The sequence below is a fragment of the Apteryx mantelli genome, chromosome 3 (genome assembly GCF_036417845.1).
Source record: "Apteryx mantelli isolate bAptMan1 chromosome 3, bAptMan1.hap1, whole genome shotgun sequence".
Taxonomy (NCBI): domain Eukaryota; kingdom Metazoa; phylum Chordata; class Aves; order Apterygiformes; family Apterygidae; genus Apteryx; species Apteryx mantelli.
Window position 1 is genome coordinate 19059533 of NC_089980.1, and position 22083 is coordinate 19081615.

The window sequence follows — 22083 nt, forward strand, 5'->3', positions numbered from 1 at the left end:
ATAAAAACAGTGCAGGAACAGAAAAATTAAAAGCAAGATAAGAGAAAGATAAAAGCCTAAACTGTATTTCAAGATAAAGGTGTTGCTCACAGTTTAGTAATTCAGACATAAATTAATCTAAAATGCGTCTAAGAATCTACTCGGTTGTGTCTAATATCAGCATAAGTAGCAAAGGAATAATTGTATGTAATAAAGCTCTAGTAACAAAAATAAAACAAGAAAGCCCTGCTGTTAACTCTTTTTAAAGATGTTCTCACAATAAGACTACATTTTATTGCAGTTGACAATTTGTGTTGAATAAGGAATACTAATTCAATCAAAACATTCAAGCATCCTTTTTCAAAGTACTTGACATTTCCGCCCAGTAGAATAAGTCAGAATGTAATATGTCATCCCCAAAGAATACCTTGTTTAAAAAACTAGCCTTATCTGTCAGATTATGCACCGCAATATTATACAGAACTATTAGTGCATGTAGATACCTTATGAATGAATTTCGAAAATGCATCAAACACTTGAGAAGGATTTAGGCCCTCTCAGAAGAAAGACTTAAGAATATGCAAATACTCTTAGCAGAATCAAGTTGAACAGATGTGACTATCGCAAACAATACAAGTGCTCTTCCCCTGGCCACGACTGTCAATCAAGGAGTAAGATTAAGGTCCAAGGTTCTGACAATGTGCAAAATGGGAAGTACGATGGGGGAGTTTCAATTATTACACAGATATGAACAACAATAATCTGTTATTGGCCTGTATCTTCAGAATAGCTAAATATTACAAGCCATTACGCAGAACGGCAGATTTACTGCAGCCCCTGTTTTGAAAGCAGCGTGAGAGACGGCCCTTCTTTTCTGCACATTCTCTAGGTAAATCCAGGTAAGCAGTTTGTAACTTTAGAGCAACTTGTTTCCTAATGGGAAATTTTCAGTTTTCACACTACGGTATGAAAACAGTGGTCAAGATGAATACAAAGGAAGTTGGTTAAACCTCATCAAGTTCTTTGCTGAGTCTCTTTAGAGAAAACTGGCACATACTGGGTGGTGTGCAAATATTGTCCTAAGTACAACTGCCACGGTAAAAACTACCTGTCAGTCCTGGTGCATGTGCATGTCAACCAGAAAAGGAGCAAACAGAAATTACAAAATAACTTGAATTATGTCCTCACTTAGAGTCAGACCAAAGGAAAATATTCTGCTCGTGGGCTGTAGCAACCAGGAAACAGTTGTCGTACTTTGGACTAGATTCTGCTTTGAATCAGTTAGGATAAGCTCGTGCTTGCAGACAAAAACCAAGGGTTTTAAAATGCTTTAATGGGTTTAAAATATATAGTATGGTGTCACAGTTTTTCTTACTGAGATAACAGTTCAGAACATAATGTAAATATGCAGGAGAACTCTTCATTAGTTCATTATTTCCAAATTATGCAATATGTTTCCTTAAAAAAAATTGCTTTGCTTTGTTCCTTTTATAATGGCGCATGTGTCTTGTCACATCCTCACTCCCCTTCATCAGCTAAAGCACAAAACCAAAGCTAAGGTGTATCTACAGCCTGGGAGAAATGACTCCCAGGTGGACCAAGGCATGAAACGTGGCCACTTGCTAGGAGCCTCCTGGAGAAATGGCTCGCCAGCCAGGTGACGTCACCCTTCAGGTGGATGCTTCTCAGGGCGACTACGACCAGCAGCTCCCAGCAGTTGTGAACGCCCCAGCTTAATGAAGGACTAGATTATTTGCACACCTAGCTACTCAGCGGGAGTGCCCTGGCAGGGGGCATATGGACACAAATAAGCCTTGGTGAGCCAAAAAAAGGGGGTGGGGGTACGCTGCGGGGAGACCAACTTTCTCTTCTTATAAACACACTTATCGAATAACATGCCTGAAATACAAGTTGTCTTTATCAAGGGGATATTACTGAAAAAGTCAAAGCAAACAAGCTGAACCAACCCAGCGATCAGTTCACTGGTGAGTCTGAACTGAAGGCAAGGGCAGAGCATTCCCCTCGCAGCCTTCAAAAAGCTGGAAATCAACTTGGGAGAATTTGAGAATGACTCGGAATTACGTTTTGGGGTTATTCGTTGGGTAAATCGTCTTCTCGCCATCTGCAGCTGCAGGTGATCTGGATCAGATGTGGCCAATAAGAGCCATGAAGGAGGAAGATGCAAGGTGCCCCAGCGAGGACGACCATCAGCGATCCTTCAGGACAACTGCTTGTGCTGGCTGGTGCGGGGAGCAGAGACGTGTGCGCAGGTGGTCCCGCGCCGGGGAAACGGGCAGCGGCCAGCCACGGGCAAGGGGATTCTCCCAGTCCTAAAGCTCTTGAGCTGCTGTGAAGGATGAGACATACCTGGCAATCGGGTTCACTCTTCCCAAGAAAGCAAGTCATTTTCTAATCCTCTTGGGTGCCAAAGACAGAAGATTTTTCAGAGTCCAGTTGTAAGACTCCACATTTGTAAATTTATCTCATTAAAAAAAAAACAAAAAAACAAAAAACAGACGGCCTCTGATCTTTCAAGTTTTGTTTTTCTTAACATATGAGCTTAAGTAAGTATGTCCTTCTGCTCTCCCAGAAAAATAAAAAGTGTGTTAGAACTTCTGATCAAAAGAAATAAGAGACCTTTACATTCCTTTGGCAATCTGATTTCCCCTTTAAAGCTATATAAGCTTGACCTTATAGCTTCTTAGCTATACAAGTACAGGGAGAAAACTTCCTTTCTGCTGCTGAAAAGGATATTCTCAAGGCACTTAGATCCCTGGCTGATTTCACTATGGATTACACTTCCTACTCTGACCTACAACCAACTTCTAAAAAATTGTCTTTAAATGTCACAACGCATTAATAAGCACTTCTCACAAAGCGTGTAACACTTTTCAAAAAAAATACATCCTATAACACAACATGAGATACCCCACAACCACAGAGAAATTTTTTGCAGAAGAATAAATAATTCTTAAATCAGCAGAGAAAAACCTAATCCAAGAGAAACGCCTACGAGCAGGATACTCGGCAACACCTTCAGCAGCAGCCTGGGATGAGTTATTTCAAACAGAAGCACAGTTTGGTAAGATATAAAATCCGTAACATCCACGTAATAGTAAAAATCCGATCTGGTGTTACTTTGGTCTCCTATGAGCACACGGGGCGTTAGAGCAAATAAAGCAGGAATTGTGACACAAATATTTAAATTGCTCAGCTTTTCTCATTTTAACTATGGAACGATTCTCAAAGTTTAAAACATGCAAGACTCGACCAACCCTCCAGGTATTTCCCACACATGTGACGGCCGGAGTTGGCACATCAGCCTTTGTGAAAGGGTGTGGGGAAACGTCAACTCTGAAATCACACCAGAGGAACCATCCCTGGGAGGGGTGACCAAATTCATGCCACCAATTATCCCCATGAAATTCATCTTGTTAAAAATAGAATAATTTGGAAACTCCTTCCTCACTCTTTAAGACAGACAATGCGTTAAGCCAACAAAAGCAGCTGCGATACCTGAGTATCAAGGAGAGATAGAAGATAACCTAGAATCATTTGGGCTTTAACATTACTGTAGGTTATCCTCCGGCTCAAACATACTAATGTGTCTGGGAATGCGCACTGGCTGGTTACTGCAAAAGTTACCACATTGCAAGTCTCCCTCGTCCACGGTAAGAGACCTGCGTAGCTTAAAGGAGCCACGCAGGCAGCTCCCTCGCTACAAGGAATGCGAGGAAAGGCCACCAAACACCAGTCTTTTCCACCTAGAAGCTGCTGCGCGTTTTTGATGCTAGCAATCGTCCCTCTCGTTCTCTCCTAAAGCAGACGTTTCATGGCAAAGAAAATAAAATATTCGGACAAAGCAACTAAAACTAGATAATTGGTACCGCATTTGTAAAGCGAACAACATATTTTTACTGGGGAGACGATCACAGGTGACAATCCCATTGCACTATTAAGCAGTACCCAACTCCTTCCCAATCCAGCAAGTCAATCGATGGACACTTCCACGCGAAAGGTCTGACCTTGGACCTTTAGTTTAAAGGAAACCCAAGTAACAGAATGATGGAAATTTAATGCAGCCTTCTTTCCCCAAAAACATATTTTTAATCATCTGGTGTCCTGTAATTAGCAACTTCCTGATATCAAGTCTTCTACAAGGTTAATACCAGAACAAGCAAACGAGTAAGAAACAGATTTGTATTTTCTGTTGAACTGACCTCACTTCTAGAGGTACGCAGAATCAAAACATTTGCCAGTTTTTCCCCACAGGACCTATTCTTATATTCTGTGGAAACCAGCAGAACATATTTTACCTCTTAACACCTGAACTCATCTTTCATACACACACCTTCAGCCCCTGCACTGCACTCCTCAGTCCCCGAAATACAACTGTCCTGTTCTCTGTATACACAGAGTGTGAAAACAATAAAATGCTTTCATTCAGCAGAAACTAGATCAAAAAGTATTGCATTTCTTTCTTACTTAGTAGTAAACAGTAATTCTCTTGCCGGCAGGAATATCTTAGTGATGCATAAGCACTGCACAAACATTATGCAGGAAAGAGCTAAACACGGAGGATAACAAGTTTCCTAACTGGATGGTGCTATTTTGTCAGAAGAAACAATGAGTTTTGACCATCTTCATCCCCAAAAATGAAGACCTACACCTACAGCATAAAGGGCTGTCTTCTCATATTATTTAAAAGAGAACGCTAAAAAAAAAAAAAAAAAAAAAAGACACTTCCAAAGATACCTACATTTTAAATTTTTATTTTTTAAATTCAAAAGGAGTAATCTGTTGCACACCTAGGCATAAACTAATTACACAAAGCCATTTTTCTCTCTATAAAATCCTATTGAGACGAGAAGTTTTGAGGACTTTGCTTTTGTTTTGCTTCATAATTAAGCGGAGAGCATTTTCAAGGAAAGCTATCCTCTGGCATACAAGCCCAAGGCGCCTGAAGAAAAGGAAGCGGGCAAGCTCCCGCTCTTCACAGCCTGGATGGCAGCCCCTCCAGCCGGGCTGCGAGCACCATCTTGCTCACCTGAAGAGATCACTGCTTCACCAGTCGAGCAAAATGGATCACGACAGAATTTAATTTGTGAGAGTATACAGCAATTAAATGCTAAAATAGACAAGCTACAGGGAGCTCTCTCAACTGGAGAGAGTAAATTAGAAACTATGTCAGTTAAAATAATTTAGACAGTCGGGTGGCAGATTTGGAGGGCCGAATGCAAACAGCACAATCTGCCCTGAAAACTTGTTTAAAAGAAAATGATGGCTCAAGGTATCCAGAACATTATTAAGAATTAGGATGCATCTGAATGGAGAAATTAATGTTTAAAAAATTCTGCACACAACAGAAAAGTTTGAGCCCTAGACATGAGGACTGGGAAGGGAATTCAAAATGTATCAGTGCCGAAATGGCACATACGAATTCATGAACGATTCGACAGGCAGCACAATACACCATTTATTACTCAGCAGTAGCAGAGACAATACTCTCAGCAAGCAAAGAGAAAATATCGCATGTTACTACCGCTACTGAATTTGCAGGGTTTGCTTTTAGAAAAGCCCACCGTGATCTGATTAAAGGCCGAGAGGCTGAAGTGTGAACAGACCTCTCAGCTCAGCCTCGTGCCCGTGGGTGCGCTCCAGCAGACCTGACGCGGGTAACAACAAATTGCTCATCTTCATGCACGGATTGCTTGCTTTCGTGGACTCTGGAACTCAAAGATGAATATCAAATCAGAAGCTTAGAAAGTGAAATGATACCTCACACGTTTAGATAAATCATCTACACCACACAAACCTACCAATGAGCAAATTTGGAAGTGCTGCTTTGCTAACAAAAAGACTAACTAAAAAAAACCCTTCTCTGATGATTACTGAATAGATGGCAAACACAATATTTAAGACCAAAGTTTTATTGGAATATTTTACCAATACCCCAGGTGGATGAGAGAGGTATCTACTTCTAAAGTGGGCTCGATGCTTACCACAGGCGACAGAGAAAAAAGTTTGCAAGTGGGATGGACAAATTTAACAAATAGCAATGAACTACCGGACACTGAAATACTTATCCTTGCCACAGATGTGGGGGACTGCTTTACAAATCTCTTCAAAAAAAACTTCCTTACTTTCTTTTTTGGATGGTTTAGTAAAACAGGAACACTTCATGAACGCGGTGCTGTAGAGGAGAATAACCAACACCAAGAAACTTTTAGGATAATTGACAACCGATGCCGAGAAACTTTTGGCCTAGCACTCATAGCCTTTTTCCTCCTTGCTTTTTCAGATTGCTTCCTCTTGAGATACTGAGAAAGTTTCTCTTTTTCTGTTAAAATAATGCCATAGTCTTCCATGGGCCTGCACCTCAGTGCACGATGCACTTGTCTGCATACATCACGACATAAATTGCTAGTGAGCAAAAGCCACTGAGATGAGATTATTTTTGATAGCCAAAGACTACAAGCATATTTCTGACTGGAAAACTTGTCCAGAATTTTAATTCTCCTTGGACTTGAGATACAAGCTCACGCAGGCTTGGCCAGCAGTCGGTGGACAAACTTGCTATTATGGACTGACTGTTAAAATTCTCAGACCTTTGCTCTCAAAGGAGCAGATTTAAAGCAGCCTGGTCTTGAGCTGCTACTGATCCCTAGCAGGTGAGGCCGGCTGTAGCCAAAGGCACTGCACGCCAGGCTGGCAACTGGACGGAAAATAACAGTGCTTCATTTCCCGTGAGCGGTGTGCTGCTGAGCTGGATTCTTTGCGGTGTGTTGTCCGCCTCAGAGAGCAACGCCGGCGTTTGACTTCAGCTGGTTCACTTCCAAAACAGTCTTCTCGCCAGGTTTGGTTTATTTTCCTCTCTACTTTTGAAGGCTTCATTGTATAAATGCATAATATTTCTCTATAATTAGCTTCAAAACAAAGTAGAAATATTGATAACTTATTTAATGCTATAAGAGGAGAAATAGCAGACTATAAATTTGGTTCCATAAATTTTTAAATGAAACTGGAATAAGAAACACCTAATAATAAAAGAAATTACCCTTTTTTCCTTATAAATCTGAAGTCGAATCAGAAATGGGCAAGAGGCTCTCATAATTAAAAAACAGGCTGTAAATTAAGAATTCTGCTTCAGCTACACAGCTTGCGAAGAGCTTCTGACAGGGTAAAACACAGATTGTTACAAAAAAAAGGTATGCAGGCAAAGCCACCTGGATAATTTTAATATTTAAACATGTGGCTTGGGTTAGACCTCCTCCTCTCAGGAGGAGGATAGCAGAGTCGACTTGATAGCCATGACCTTATTTACTGCTCAGCAGCTCCCACGGCCTGCAGCTGCCTTCTTCCATGTATTGACTAAAGGACCACATAGGTTGACTGGGATCCTGTTGCTCCTTTGATGATGCTATTGATCCTCATCTTTTATAACAGCTAATAGTTGCTATAAAATTTAGATTTAAGCTCACCTACAAGTCCCTGACACTTTAGTTCTATTCTGCCTGGAAGGAAATCTCCATTTTACAGTTCACTACTACTCATCTATTCTGTGCAGAAGTATCCCATGACCTATGCTACAGATCTTCAGCTAGTTACACAAGAAAGATGTCTAGAGAGTGTTCCTTGTCCAAAGCCAATCTTCAGCAGAAAAAGCATAATAATAAAAAAAGGCCAACTAGTTACCTATTTATTGTTCGCTTCAGATGTGAACAACCCTTTTGTTGCTTGCATCTTCCTTTCATTTTCCATCACAGGCCTTAAATTTGCTTGCTCTCTCTTGATTCAGCTTCAGGACAAAGACTCAGAATCTTTGACATTAGAACAGGCGGGTTTGAAATAACCCCCCAAGCTCAGTGGGAAATGCTTACACCTGCAAGCCTCCTACTGAAGAAACAAATGCAGTGCAGGACGACACACCTGATACAGACAGACCCCAGAAATAACTCCAGTTTATTTAAACAGACTCACCAAATTAAAACAAAATTATTCTGCTCCTTTGTAACCTCCTACAAGGAAGCGTGTTTGAGGTAACTCTCCCATTAAAGAAGGAAGGTCAAAAGATCAACTGCTCCAGCATCCTTATACACTTTCATTCCCCTTTCCAGAAAATAATACATTTTTTAGATGGCGTATTAAGTTGTCTAAACTTAATTATCTAGCATAGATAAAGCCTGTTTGAGTGGGTTTTGTAAAACATCAGTGCCATCTACCAGTTGTTATCTGAGGACAACCTGCATAGAATGAATGTACAGTATTAAATGACAAAACTTGCAAGGCTCATGACACAGAAAAGCTTTTAACGGTGTCAAGGGAAGATATTATGACTCTCACGTCATATTGTTTCTGTACTGCAAGTCTCATGCTAACTCAGAAAGCCCAGAATGCATCAAAGTACGGTCCGTAATGCCCAATGCCTGGCTGCTATGCTGTGGCGCTCCCATAAAGTGACCATTTCCCTCATCAGAACTACAGCCCCGGGGTCAGATTACTTATCATACTGATAATATCTCAGGTTTAAGCTAAAAGGCCATTTCAAATAAACAACGTGATGTACTTGAAGTGAACTTATCAGTTACTGTTGGAGCACCAACGCACCTTGATTACTAAATTCACAATCATGCTTTTTTATTCTCTTCCCCCTCGCTCACAACTTTACTTGAAGCATGCACCAAAATACTATAACGAATGGCCAAAATGTATTTTCCCAAGAGGGTATCACATAATTGGAAGAGTCCCCCAAACGAAGGAGAAATTATTGGACTATGCAAACCTACTCCAGGCTGCTACCTGAGAGCAGAGTGGTTTGCAACAGCTGGCTCTCACGTGCAGCACTCCCACCTACAGAGCAGAGGAGGAAAGAAAATACCGAACCAGCGAATCTAACCAACGCCGTCCTGCTGCCTCGCGATCTGAGCATGACGCATGCAGCACGGAGCAGGGGGTAAAGGGTAGGTGCATAACGCTGCTAAAAGGGAGGGAGCTGAACGGGAAGACCTGCGCGAAGCTGGAACAGGGGCATGCTCCCGCATGTAAGACATCTCAGCCGTCACACCCTGCACACGCAGAGGAGTGAGCAGGGTGTACAGCGCAGGTGCAATTACTTTTATATACACATACGTGTGCGTATGCCCATACACATTTATGTCTATGTATGAGTTCTGTGATAAACAGAGTAATCCACCTTTTAGCAGCAAGGACAAGCACCAAGTATTTCAAAACATGGCTTGCTTTCAGTAGGCACAAACCTCAGCTTTTTGTAAAGGCTGTCCATCGCTCCAAATTTGTTTTAATCAAGCAAACGGCTAAATTGATTTCTTCTGACTTTGCACTTAAAATAAAATTCACCTCAAGGCTGACAAGCATACGAAATTTCAGTCCAATGGGCGGTGGTGGGGAGGGGCGGTTTAAGCTGCAATAGCCAGAAAACAGGGGCTTGTAATGAAGCGGCCCTGTCAACCAGAACCACGCTGTCACTAGAGCAATACAATCGTATTGCCTGTGCAAAGCAGCAATGCATTTAACATTTTCTTCACTGTGTATTATCTATTAGCTGGGTCTGTCACAGAGATAGGCGGCAGTTTCCTGCAATACTTATGAATATATGGCAATGGACACGAGAACCCATCCATGGTTATTTCAGCATAGGCCTGTATTATTATGCTTTGGCAAGCAACTTAAAAAACCTTACCACCTCTTATCTTAAGTTGCTGTTAAATGCTGTTGCTATCAAGAAATAAAAGTCATCCCAGGAAAACATCTCAGATCTCCCCATTGCTATTCACTACAGTACTAACGCACATTACATGTTCAATCCTCCCTTGCTGCTTCTATGAAAAAGCTCTTGTCAAAAACAGATTTCATTTTTTCTGTGTACGCACAAATTAGTTATGGATGATTAACAAAGCATTCATTCTTTTATTTGCTTTGGCTGAGACTCGATCTGTGTTACATTCATGTGAGGGAAGCACTTTATTTTATGTTGATTAAATATGAAACACTGTACTGTTGATAAAAGGAGTCGTGTTCAGGTCTGCATATTATACTGACAAAAGATGCATGTGCTTGGGCTAACATTTTCTTAAACAAGTTTTTCCAGATTTTTAATTGTGAAAAACTTAATACACAAATTGTTTTCTTCTCACCAAGTAATGGGCAGTAAGAGCTTTATGTCTTAAAGCAATCTACTGCTGTCTTAACAGACAGCAGTAATTATTGCACATTTGACAGAGTAATAAAAAGGAATTTTCAAATTCTACCTCACAGTTCAGTTTCTTTAAGCATTCACCTCTAAGGCACATCATTTACATTATAAAATGTATCCACAAAAGGCTCCAAAACGGAGTAGAACAGAAAGCAAATCAACTTAAGAAATTTTCCTCCTGTTACATGCAATACACGATGAAAATGAAGATGTACTGGAATATTCCTACAGAGACGTAGGCTCAGCTGCAAATGCCAGTTTGGCCATGTCCTCGCATTACCGACTCCAGCTACCACAGGGCTACACATGCATAAACGCCTGTCACAAAGGCCTATAAATCTTGTACTTCCATTAAAGGCAGGGATGCGGCGACATCACGAAGGGTACGTTTCAGTCCAGCAAGGTATTTAACTTCAAACGTGTGATTTAGTTGCAATTAAATCAAGTTCAAGAAAGCCATGTGATTAAGCACCTTGTTAAATCTGGGAACAAATTATTAGCCCTTATAAAACAGGAGATTCTATTGCAGGGTTTATGGCACACGAAAACAAACGCGCGCGCGCATGCACGCTCCTTCTGCATGCTTCTGCATACTTTTGCAAGAGGGGATTTATTTTTAGTTTAACCGTACAACAACACACAGGTTGGAGCGCGGCTGGGCAGCAACGCCTCCTGAGCCCCAGATCTCAGCCAGGCAACGCGGTCTCGCTCTCTTACAAACTCCCAGCAAAAGTACCACGTATGGCACCTTAGCAAAACCTCTGCTGGCCTGTGTCACAAAAATAAGTACGTTTCTTCGGCGTTCACAAAAACCAAGGGGGAACTTGGGGGTTTCGTCTTACTACCAAGGATAAGGAGTCAGAGGGGAGGGCAGGCGGGGAAGAGGCAAACGCAAAAGCCGGCAGGGCTGTGCAGGCGAGGGGGGAGAGGGCAACCCCTCCGGTGCCCGTTGTCGCCCCTCGAGGGCCCTGCTTCCTCCTCGCCTCCCGTGGACAGAGCGGAGGCCGTAGCCAGCGTCGGCAAGTGGCCACCGAGGCGGCTGAGACGGCGCCGGGCCCGCAGCGGCTCCCCGGGCCGGATGCGTGCCCCTCGCCCGGCAGCTTGCTCGCAGCCTGCTTCAGCTCACCAATCCCACAGAAAACGGAGGCAGAGAAAACCCTCCTCGTTTCCACCGGGCTGGGAAGGCGAGCCGAGGTCGGCGCACCCCAAGGCAGCGGGGGGGAACGGGCAGAAAACCACCCGCTTTGCCAACGGCAAAGCGCATGAGGGGTTCAGGCGCCCCATGTGACGGCATCCTCAGCCTGCCCGGCTTTTACGGGAACTTCCTCCTCCCGCGCCAGCCCGTGGGCTTTCACCTCCTCTGCCTTGCACCTAGGCCACGGCTGAAAGTGAAGCAAAGATTGGTTTTTTTAAGGCTTCCAAAAAAGCGTTTTTCTTTGCTTTGGGTCACATAAGAACACGCAAAAGGACAAAGCGCTAAATGCTCGCATGTGCTTTCTTGCCTTTATTCCCACTCTCTGGAATTAGGCCAGAGACATCAAAGCAGTGCGCTCTCTTCTCCTCTGCTCCCTCTCAAAAATCACCGACTCTTGCTCCTATGCAGCCAGTTTCCTCCTCCTTTTCTGTCTGGGCCCAAGCTTAAACTACGGAGAAACAAAAAAGTTCCCGTGTTTTTCTCCAGGGCCCGTTTTCCACGCACCTATACCAGGCTCCCTGAGCCCTCCCAACTGTTTCAGTCTTTACAGGTCTGGTATGAAAAACGGATCGCTCTGTTCCGATTCAGGGCAAAGTCCCCTCTCTCGGGATTTTGCCTATACACTTGGCTGCACTGATTTCCCAGAGGAAATCCAGCCCCTCCAAGTCCAAAGGGGCTGCCCCTCTCGAGGCTATTAGTGCCTTGCTAGCCCTCGTCAGACACACACGGCTCAGTCCTGCCAGCGCATCGCAGGCTCCGGAAGCACAGGGGCATCTCGTGGCATGGCTTAGCCCTCCTCTGAGCCTGAAACTTCAGATCGGGCACTGACGAGTCAAACAGCGCCCATGTCACCTATTATTCAGCTTCCCATTTATTTATACTGTCCACATATATTATCAGACTTGCACACACGATAATATACATATGAATAAATGCAACGAAGAAAAGACCAGTTTCAAATAACACCTGTATATTCTAATATTTTCATTTAAATGTTATTCTCTACAATCCAGCAAGACCAGGAACATTTCTGGAGTGTTACATGCAAAAGTATTGTCAACATTTTGAAAGCTATCCTATAAACAAGTTCACATACGTATAAAAAGCAAAGATCTTGCAAATGGTTTATTAACAAATTGTGTTGTCATCCAAAGCAAGCATAAAGTAATAAATATAGAGTCTCTCTAATGAAAACACATCCTTCTCCACCTCTCAGCTGTGAAGTTAACCTAGCTTACATAATTAAAAGCACCCTCAACGTTCCTTAACTTAATATTTGATCCATCCATCCCATTTTGTGAAAAATGTTCCACAATAAAAGGAAATGAAAAAAAAATTCAACCCAAACATAAGCAGACTTAAGCTCCTAATTATGATAACGTAAAAACACTTACTAGACCTCTGCATTAATCAGTTAGCAGAACGTAGTGCGTTTGGTTGCAGGTACTTAGCAATGGCCCTCAGATAACGTTACAAAGAGTCGGATGTTTTGGCAAAACTAGAGAAGGAAAAAATGAAACCAAGAAAGTCGTATTGTACATGTGACCTACAGGACTCGGATTATTACCCCTAAGCTTATTAAGAGTAAAAGCTGTCACTTGGACCACCCCACGGGCAGGGAGGAAAGCTAAGATTACTCGGCAGTCAAGCGCCTGAGAAGGAGCTGGGTGTCCTCAGACGGGCAAAGGCAGAGCGAGGCGACCTCGGCACTGCTGCGGCCGGTGAGAGCGTAATTGGCTCGCGGGAGCGACGGCCACATTAAGGCATTACCATTACCGCGCTCACGTAACTGGAAATTCACGCTCGGTTCTCTAAATTGGCTTAACCAGCAGCATCTGCAGCACTTTAATTAATTATAGCAATTGGCGTACCTTAAAAGTAGATGCACCGATCTGAAATGATAAGGCGCTCTGAGTAATGATTGCAAGCCAGTATTAATGCGGATCTATCCTAAACGCAAGAAAGCAAGCTTCGATTTGGGAAGCGCTGCCGTCTGCACGGGTCCAGCGGCGGAGACGCGATGCCGGTGCGGTGCATGCGGCCGCCTCACGCACCCGGATTTCACAGCACACAGCAGCCGGCGGCTCAGGGTAGACCCTGGCGAGGCAAAAGCCAAGCAGGCACTTGGATTTTTCTCTTCCCCTCAGATAAACTCAAAATTAAAAACATAAAATAGACGGATGGCCACTGTTTACTTTTAGCATACTCCATATAAAAAATTTATATAAAAGATATCACATTAAGCTCAGACCGAAGCTTTCCTGACAGCCGCTAGCTTAGCTGCAGTAAAAGATTCACAAACTCCACAAATATATAATAATTTTTTCTGACATTTGCAACTCTAAAATACAGTAGAATTATCTTTAAAAAATCTGAGATGAAAAGTTTAAAAAAAAGCTTTGCTCCTTTCATTTTCAGCAATTAGAAAATTTTTCTTAAAAGAAAATATTTTTTAATAGCTTGACAATGAACTCCGTTTTTATATCCCGGACACATTTTAAAGCAGTTCTTTAACAGACTTCATACCAATTCCAGCTGGAACGCAAAACAACACTATCAAGATTTGTTGCGACTTGCTTCTGTACAATTTGTGATTTAAGGACAGATTTTATGTTTATCTAATTACCACCACGCCGCAAACCAGGATACGAGAATCTTACTTAAGTGTCTTATATGTAAACAAAGTTTAAACTACCCAGAAATTAAATAGTTCAATGTTATTTATTAGGTTGATCAAATTTGATCCTCAAATCCATACATAATTCGGGGTCAAAACACCGGGTATCAGAGACACTATTAAACCAGCTTTTGCTACTGAACTATGCATTTACCAAACACGAGTTATATCTTTCCATAGCACGGTGAAAGAACGAAGCCTGAAGTTCATGATTCTAGTAGCTATTTAGCAGTTCTGGATACATCTTTAACCAAAAAGCAACCGGAGGATCAAAGGTACAATCAGTTTTACGCTGCAAAAGCTTTAACAGTCTGGATGCTGCAGCCCAAAACCCACCTCCGTGGGATTTTGCCGAGCGCCCGTTTGCTCGGTGCACATCCATTTTCACCGTAACGCGCAGCGCTACCAACAAGAAGGAATGCTGCTGCCACGGCACAGGCTGCAAGCCCCAACAGCTGAAATACCAGGGCTGCTGCGGCAGCAAAAACCTGCCACAGCAGCCTGCTGCAGCAGCTCGCCACAGCACGAGACATGCACAAGGCAGTCGTATGGGGAAAATGCCTCCATCTGTACCCTTTGTAAGGCGACAAATCCTGGTGAGTGCGCTTAAATATTCTGTATATAGTGGGTTTGGGCTGCTCAGACAGCAGTGAAGCTCATCCCCCCCCCTTCTTTTTTTTTAATTAAACACAAACTGTCATTTATGTATGTAAAACATGTATGTTCTTACTGGTACGTGTAATTTTAAAATATGAACATCTGGGCTTAGATGTACTCATATAACATGTTTATATATGTTGCATTTAAAACAACTGCATGCACAAATAAACAGCTGCATGCTGAATGCAATCACAATCATTTCCTGAATATCCATTTATAAATATTAATCTGGAATCTGCATGTGCTAAGGCATCAACCTCTGAGGGGGAAAAAAAAAAAAAAAAAGGCCACAGTGCAGAAGAAATAAAAGGAAATAATAATTCGTATTTACCACTGGTACTTATTCCACCCAGTCACTCATTTCTGAAGGAGAGGGATCATAAGTGCACAATGCAAGTTATTCGCTGACTAAATACCATCACAAAATGCTACAATATAAAGGTTGGAAGGATTAGCACAAAAGGTCCCACTCCAAGACAAATGTCTCCTTCATAGTTCAGTTCACAGCTATCATGACTGCTCGGTCAGGCCTGCCGCTCCAAAAAGCTTTGTATATACCTCCAAATCAAACACGCTGCACACTTTCAAAATGTCTTGTTGATATTAGCATATTTTGCAAAGAGATTTTGATTACCACTATGCCGAAACAGGCTTTTTAAACACTGAAAGAGCACCAAATAGTTACTGCTTCAAATCTCAGCACCTCCTGAACCAGCTTCTACAGAGGGCTTAGGAAACTGCCAAATCGGCCAGGTTTTCACTGTGCTCCCTCAGCTCTCCTCCTTCAGTCTCTCATCTTTCTACAAGCAAAAAGGAAAGCAAAAAAACTCTATTTCTTTCAAGTATTTAGTATTTGCAAATGCTTTACACTGTTAGTATAACTACACTTATATAGTAGCCACTTTAAAATATAAACACAAATGAATTTATTAGTATGCACAAAAATATGTTGTTTTTTGCTATAGCAATAAAATAAGGTGATTTTCAAGCAAGCTGAAAAAATAAAAGGGGAATGCAGATTTCTAAATACAAATTTGAATTTAAATGTTCTTCTCTAATAATTACACTGCTCCAGACCATACAAGCAGCCTATACTTCATAAACTAGCTAGACTCTATTTATCTTCTTTTAACTCCATATTTCTCAAAGTATCGGATCTTTGACCTTCAGCAACAGATTACGTGATGAAATAGTAGGATTTCTAAAGTGGGAAAGGGCTGCATTTTAGTGCAGAACATTTTATCCTTACTGGCACGGTAATTTTTCGACTCCCTCTACTGGCACACTTTAAAAAACACGGAAAGAAAAACCTGAATGGTGCTCCAGCTTCCAAAACACAATGAGAAAAGTCTTTTTTTACCACCTCAAAACAATCATCCGCACAACTTGGCAAAACCGGGATCTCAAATCCCGGGGATTTTTAACCCATCAGCAAAGTGGGGTCAGATTTCTCTGTTATAAGAATTGCGCCTCAGAACAAGCAGCGCGCAGCACTTAGTTTCATCGCCTGCCACTGCTCAGCTCAGACCAGATCGCTCCCCACAGCATATCGTATGGCCAGGAAGATCCTGGAAGTGATCTATGGACTATAACTCCACAGGATCGCCACGGCGTGCGGAAATGAGCAAAAACATCCTGAGCTTAACGAGTTGCCACTTAAATGTTAGCCAGTGCTCTGTGAACCATTTTATATTAAAATTGGATAGTTCTAAACATCACACATACAAGAAGTATTGTTTGACACAGTGCCATTTTGATGATAAATTGCAATCTACAGCTCAAATAATTCTACCCAGGGATTAACATTTCAGAGGCTGAGCCAGAGATTATGTGTGTGGATCTTGAATTTCATCATCTCCCTTCGGCACAATAGCTTATTCTTCCCTTTTTCATCTATTCTCTCATGAAGGGTCAGGAAAGCTTAGCCTCGCCGTTTCATTCATTTCATCTCTACATTAACCAGATACCTTGCAGTCTTTAGTTCTTGCGTGTTATTCCATTACAACTACTACAGCTACCCTGCACCAGGCTGCTGCTAATGAGGGATGTACCAAATCAAAGGGTGCCATCAAGTGGTTATAAGCACACTAGCAGCGTTATGCAAAGTGAGCCTTCTGCGAGGGGGTTCGCCAGGACACACCACACAGGATGGATTAAACTCCACCATGATTTATAGCTTTCAGGAAATTTTGGACGCTGAGTGCTCCCACACAATTTCATTTCCTTCCTTTTAAATTCTCAGACTCAGGCCGAGAGCTGGCAGTGCCACGCGAGACATCCCAGTCTCATCGCACAGGTCAGCAGGGCCTCGGACCATTAGGACCTTTGTAGGCTCAGCTGCTCCTCACTGTCCACCACAGGCAAGGTAAGAATAGCACAAGCGACCTCTGAAAAGCCTCCCAACTGGCTCAAACACAAAAGGATGCTGCAGCGCGGGGGTTTCGCTGAAGACAGGGGAAGACTAAATACAATTACTTGCTCTACCACACATTGTTTTGAATCAAGCCAAGTTCCTGATTACCTGTTAAACTATACATGTTCTGTCCTCGAAGACTGTTTGAGAGCTCTTCACTGCAATGATAGCGATGAGCATCTTTGGCATTACTCAGAAAGGGGAAGCCAAGATGACCTGACAGATCATTCTCTGACACTTGGTTTCCAACTGACCCAGATAACGGGCCTTCCCAGATAAAATACTCTACAGCCAAAAAACATTTCATATTTAACCACTTTCTGATAATACACATGCTATGTATCCCAGTTCAAACCATTGCCCATTACTCCAATGACCCTAAATACAACTCACCTTCCCTGAGTGGAAAAAAAACCCTTCTCAGTACATTGAGACAAAAAGAGGGAATCAGACCAGATTTTACAAATGAAAACCAATTTTGCCTTTCTAAGAACAGCAGCAACTCTGCTACTGTAGGAAAAAAAGTTTTGCACCGGATACATCTTGTGCCATGGGACACAGGAGAGTTTTGCTTGATGCAGATGAGATGAGGTTACTTAAGACTACCAACTTATGTCTCAGCACAGTGTGGCCATCAATACCAAAAACTTCCCAAAACTCAGCTATCACTTAAAAGTATTTTCCAGCTTGTAGTTGCAAAGAAATGATCAAGAAAATGCAACTTGAATGTAACTGATAAAGGTGGACATGTTTCTCTTCATTTCTGAAAGGGTTTGGCTCATGTCCACACCAGCACAACAGCTGAGTTTTTGAGGATGCAACTGCTAACCATATTTTCCCTGTGGCAGCAACAGAGAAGGCTCCGTGCTCCAAGAAGGTAAATCAGGTCCACGTTCTTGTGAGATGGATTCCCACCTGCCTGAAAACTAGCAGCAACACTCCCACGGTTGATCTGCCTGCAGAACCTGCTGCCAGCTCAGGCAGCCGCTCATAATTTGGCATCCCCACCACAGCCAATCTAAGGGAGCCTATTACAGTGTATGCGTGTTAACACCAATCATGAATTTCCACCAACTGCAAGGAGACGTTCACGTCTGGTGGACCAAAGGAGACGGGAATTTGTAATGCAGAAAGAGGTCACCCCTCAAAATTCTTATTCTTCTCCCTCACAGCTGGACGTCAAACTTCAAATTCCCCCTTTACACTGGCTTGCTTCAGTAAGGCAGCCACATGCCTGATGCTATAATACTGCTCCTTATAAGAAACTCCTATCCAAGCTTCCAAACTAAACCCAAACATCCAATACGTTACCAAGAACCAACTGAAAAGCCACTGAGCCATTTCCCAAAGCATTGCACAGTACATAAAAGTTATAGAAATATTAAAAAAATCATAGAGAGAAAGCTTGATTAACATGGAAGTGGAGGGCTGCTTCATCAGAAGAGGAGCCTAACTTTTCACTGACAGATTTTTAGGATTATTTTCCAGTCTCACTTGGTTTCACCTTTCCGTTGAAGACAACAGTTCTTTATGCAGCACCATTAGCCATGCCTTGGGTCTTGCACTTCTCACTTTCAGGGAAAGATATAATAAAGAACAGCGAATGCCAGAATGGTGGGGCTAGAAAAAAGGACCACGGCATGGAGGGAGGTGAAAAAGGTGCAGGTTTTATCAGAGACAGGTTATGATGACAGCGACTTTGCTGTTGTTCTGCACTCTTTTCTTTAGCCTTTAAACACAGAAAGCAAACCCCTTATTGAGCAAAATACTCATATGGTATAAATCATTAGAACTATATGGAAGAACTGGGAACACTGCGATTCTTAAAGAAAATCTCCAAAAATTAAGTGTATTTATTTAAACCAGGCAAAGACCACCAAAGGAACGACCAGCCCTGACAGTTTCCTATTCCCAGCTGTGCACTACAGCACCTGGTTTTAAACCAAACTCCTTCCAGAGCCGCAGTATGTCGTAGCCCACCACCGTGCTAGCTGGCCACACTTCCAGCGAGGACAGTCCTGCCTGCTCCGAGCTGTGGCCTCCAGAAAACATACTACAAGCGGAAACATTCCTATGTAATAGCACAAACTAACACAGCACTGTATTACCTTCAGCCTTGAAATTAATCAGGTTTGGTACATTATCATGTTTTATTTTTCAAACCACTGGAAAACTGTAAGAAACAAACATTGCTCGGCATAGACCGCTCTGTGCTTAGAACAGCTGCCTTTGAGCTCAGGGTCACAACCTCACACGGGCGTGAATCTGGCAGAAATCCAGTTTAATCTTATATTTATGCTAGTACTTGGAATCACCAGAAATACTGACCAGTTACAAGATGTCATTTGATGGCACTTTATTCACATAACTTTTCCGTTCTAGTCTCAGGTTGTTCCCCCGCCTAAGCTACAGGAGAAAAGGCTTACTACTTACGCTGCCTGTCAAAATCCAAGAAACAACCTGACCCAGGTATAGACCAGGCAAAGCAACGACAGAGGAGAAGCTTCACAAGACAGACCAGGGTGACAGTGCAGGATCAAACCCGAATGAAGAATATGCTGGGGGGGGGGGGGCCCTGAATGAAACGGCATCAATTAAGTTTTGAAGGTCAATTAATTTCCATTATAAGAAACTCTATTAAGACAGCTAACAACCTAAGATAAGAGGCTGAAGGCAATAACACTCAGAGCTATTACCCTGCCACATGGTTTTTTAAAAACAAAGCTTTCCAGCAATGCAGAGCTCTTATTTTTCTGTCAACCGGCCCCTATTCTACTGGAGGCCACTATTTTTAAATAATATGCCCTGTGTTAAATTGTGACTGCTTGCAAGTACAACCCTATCCAATCACTTAACGCAGAACTACATTTTGCACAATAATGGATATTCTAATTCCCTTTTGACACATATTTCTGCACTTTGAGCACATGCAATTGCAAGGTATATCTCAAATCAACCAACATATTCAACTGGACTTCCAAATTATCTGCCTTTGAAGGTGACTTATATCAAAAATATTTTTCATTAAATGGTGCTGGCATTTTTTCCATACTGGGTGTTTTGCACTACATAGTTTGAAAGGATGCAGTATATGCTGTTTTAACACTGAACAGCTACTGGGTCAAAAATGAGATGCATCTGTCACAATGTTGCCCCAGAGAGCGTCATTTTAAATAATGGCATTCTGAACTGCACCAAGAGCAAACACATATCTGTGTGCAGGTATAAATATAAAAACACACTCAAACATGCAAAAACAGGGGAAAAAAGTGGCATGCTGAACAAGCTTACAAGCAAATACTTTTCTATTAAAAGACAAGTTGGTCAGCTCAGCTTATGCCTGGAGTACGATTAGAACCCCACTGCAAAACAATTACCAAGAAACTATTCAGTATTTGATGTCTGAAAAAGACACGACCACATGCAGACTCTGCCTCTTGTGTGAGCTGGCAAGTACATTTTACTGCTGATTTTCTATGAATAAACATATGCTAAGAACTGCCGAAACACACTGCTGGTTTTAAACATGCCTAATGTAGTATTAGAGGTTTGTTTCCAAAGCTGCCTGCTTGTTTATCAGCTTCCTCCCTCCAGCTGGCAAAGAATACCACTGATAGCAACTCCCATCAGCTGTCTTGCATGCTATACTCATCTACAGGAGAGAGGTACTTCTAGCAGGAAATAAAACAAAAAACAACAAAAAAGAACAACATGGTTCTAGCAATTTAGAAAACAGTTGTACTTTACTCCTGTGGATCAATAATAACCATATAAATTATATGTCATCAAACTCATTTCATTATAAGTGTTACAGTGTACAGCACTTACTGAGCTTATAGAGCTAGAGTGCAATAACCAGGCTATTCTGTGCAACTGCCAGCATTCTTTCTCCATCTTTCATTTCTGAGACCCTCTAGTGTAATTGCTGCATAAATATCAGAAAATAAGATTATTTCTCCTTTCTTAAGTTTTAAACTGAAACGCTGTAATATGGTTCTCACAACTGCTATATAATCTGTAGGCAAATATATTTGATGGTTTCATTTAGTGCAGTTATTAGCACTGCATCAGAACAGATCTTCACCATTTAAAGGACAGTTTAGGCACTGCATTTCATTTGGAAGATAGAGATCAAACAAAAGAATTTTGATTACTATTTTTGAAAAAATACAATAGAAGAGAGTTGGATTGAATAAAAAAAATCCATGCTCTAGTGAGTCAAGATAAATAAGGTAAAAAGTGAATTTGATGTTAAAAGTTCTCTCAACTTAATCCATCTAAAATTCTCATTTAGATAAGAAATTTTTGTCATCGCATAGCTGTGGTTTAACAGATCCTTACATATTAATGATGAAAAGGATTAGTAGCACCCCAGTTTCAGGTGATCTGGCATGTTTTCGTTTTGGACAGAAGTAAATCGTCCATCACAGACTGACGGCAGAACTGCATAATTCAACACAATTTGTCACGACTCGCAGGCTTCGCTCAGGGATACAGGGGCTGCTGCAGGTCAGGATTCAAATGACTTGGCAGAGCCGTTAAGAAAAGCTTATGCAGCACTTGGCCGCATGATGCCTGGCTCCAACCAGTACAGTTGGTGTCTCCTTTCCGCGTGGTCTACCGTACAGAAGGGAGGAGATCCATAAAATTTCAGCCAATCTTTCCTACTTGGCTCACTTCACACTCGTGATGAATACAACTGGTGATTTACTTGTCCTACAGCATCTGGTGGAAACCTTCTCCAACAGAACTCATATTCACCAAGCATGTGATTCGCCTCTGTTATTTTTCATAAGCCTCAAATGAGGCGCCTAATCCGAGAGCGCTGTTTGAGTGCCCCCCGCGAGGGTCAGTGCTGCCGGACAGACCGGACACCTCTGCGCAGAGAGGGCAGTCTGCTCTCTGCACAGACCTGTCTCCTGCTCCTTCCAGGAGCCTAGATCCTC

General features: G+C 42.2%; 1 protein-coding gene across 9 annotated transcripts in view; it reads right to left on the reverse strand.

The window, feature by feature from the left end:
* The window catches only part of EHBP1 (EH domain binding protein 1), a 223166-nt gene that overhangs the window by 139978 nt on the left and 61105 nt on the right, over positions 1-22083 (reverse strand). The window lies entirely within an intron of this gene.